The 2243-nt window shown below is 27.0% G+C and overlaps 1 long non-coding RNA gene across 2 annotated transcripts; it reads left to right on the top strand.

The window, feature by feature from the left end:
- Positions 1–215: 215 nt before the first annotated feature.
- LOC136089400 (uncharacterized) lies at positions 216–2025 on the top strand. 2 transcript variants are annotated; one of them, XR_010643017.1, is made up of 5 exons: positions 216–351; positions 449–689; positions 843–1074; positions 1247–1388; positions 1471–2023. It is a non-coding gene; the product is annotated as an uncharacterized LOC136089400 (long non-coding RNA). The 2 variants fall into 2 exon arrangements; XR_010643016.1 differs by having other exon boundaries at positions 1247–2025.
- The last annotated feature ends 218 nt before the right edge of the window (positions 2026–2243 follow it).

Here is a 2243-nt window from a genome sequence, read left to right as displayed (position 1 = left end):
GACAGAGATTATTCTTGGTTTTATTAGTTATTAGTTGATTTTATTGGATATTGTTCATATTTAGTTTGCGTACAACAGTTGACAACTTTAAGCGTATACAATAACTTTAGTTATAACCTAATTATTAATGAATTGATTTAAAGATTTCTATAGCAATGCAAGATTTAAAGATTTATGATGAATTGATTAAAGATTTCTATAGCAAAGAAGAACTTAGCAGAAGGCTAAGCTTCTGCTATGTAGGCGAAAAAAAATGACAGCAAAAATGATCATCCAAAATAAAGAATGAAGAGACACAAAAATTTTGTACATCTTGGTGTATTTGATTCTTCAAACAAAATTTATTAAATGGTAAGTTTTAATCAAAAGTCTTTTTATCTGATGATAGGAAATCTTTATTTATAGCTCTAACTTTTACAATTTTTAAAGACTTTTTTATTGATTACAGTCAAAAAGTCAGAGTGTTAAGAACATTTTATTGTGCAATATTCAACACATCAAAGCATACACCAACTTTGAAATCCATTTGAAATCAACATTGGAGAAACATTGTTTTAGTATGAACTTTTTTGTTTACAGTGCAGTCTTTATCTCAAACGTGAACGAGAATTGTTTTGTGTCAATGCTAGAATTTGAATGCAAACCAGCAAATTCCATAATTCGTAAAAATATTGTGAATCCATTAGCAAGTATAAATTTTTATTATTAAAAATTTTCCCCTCTGTCTTTAATTTTATTTGCTTTATCAATGATTGTTGTATTTACTTTCATAAATTCTAAATGTTATATTTGTTGTAATTTGTTGTATAGTTTCTTAAGAATATTAACTTCATTGTTTCAAGATAAAATTGTATCCCTAAAGATATGCTGGTATTATTGGCACCATTGGCAAGCATTGAAGTGCAACTTGGTGAACTACAAAGCACATCAAAATTAATTTTAAGCATAATTAAAAAGAGTAACAAAGATATGCCTATTGATAATTTTTCTGACAGAGTGTCATTGCCACTAAAAGCAGTAGAGAATTTAATTACTCTAGGAGGAAAATTAAAAGACAAGAAAATACTTAAGCTAGTAATAAATATTTTTTTTATGAATTGTTTATGCATTTTGTATGATATCTTTATACAATTTATGTACTTTAAACAAAATACTCTTTTGAAGGTTTTTGGTAAATGAAATTTTATATTAATTTAAGTCTAACGAAAAGTAACTTTAGTTATTGCAAGGTTGTAAATTTTTGCAGGTTAGTTATTTGGGACAAATTGGGAAAAATCGTTAATGACGAAGGAGATTAGTCTAACCAATGATTAAATCTGCATTGGCCAACATCGATTTTCAACGTTGGGTCAATGTATCACCATGCTTTAACCCAACGTTGAGCCAATGTAAGTTTGTTAGCTGGGATAGAGCTTAACTATATCTTAAATTTAAATCACTAAAAGGTTTATACTTTTCTTTTTTTCATAGTTACTTAACATACTGTGACATCGCTTAGGCAAGTACCAATCATGCAAAACTAAAAAAGCTTTACAGCAAACAAAAACATGCAGGTCAAATAACATTTCGAGCTTATGGAAAAGAACCTTACAAAACTCTCCTGTGTTTATTTGGAGTGGTAAATATTTATAAAATTAATTTACGTCAAATCTTAGTCTTTATGTATAGAACTGAGCTAGAACTGTCGCAAAAAAAACCAAAAAAATGACTGTTCCGTTACAAAAAAAGCGTTCTGTGGATGATGATATTTATTTGATTGTCAGAAGCGCATTAAAAACAGTTCTTTTTTTGAATAAATCCAAAATTCTTTTTTAACTAGGTTTAACTTATCAACTTCACCATTTTTTTTGTTGTAACAGTATTCAATAACTTATTAGTTATTGACAATATTGCCTATGTAAATCTTGTAAATTTAATTTAATTTGTAATAAATATCAACTTCTTTAGTTAAATTAAAATATTCGTGTTTAGTTCTTGGCTAGTAACGGCAGCATTTCTTGATAAGTATTTAAAGTTTTTATTTGATTGTGAAGATAACCGGTATGGAGTTAAATTAGAAATATTACATAATATATTTTTACTTTTAAATAATATATTTTTACTTGTACATAATATATTTTTATTTGTGACTAACAGGTTGTTTTGTCTACTTTTAAAATACTCCCAAACGCGAGTTCTGGCAATTTTTAACATGGCTGTAACGCTTTAGTTAAAAAAATAGTACAATAATAAACCATTTCACA

Source organism: Hydra vulgaris, chromosome 13 (assembly GCF_038396675.1).
Source record: "Hydra vulgaris chromosome 13, alternate assembly HydraT2T_AEP".
NCBI classification, from domain to species: domain Eukaryota; kingdom Metazoa; phylum Cnidaria; class Hydrozoa; order Anthoathecata; family Hydridae; genus Hydra; species Hydra vulgaris.
The sequence above is the reverse complement of the archived record's forward strand: the minus strand, read 5'-3'. Positions and strand labels throughout refer to the sequence as shown.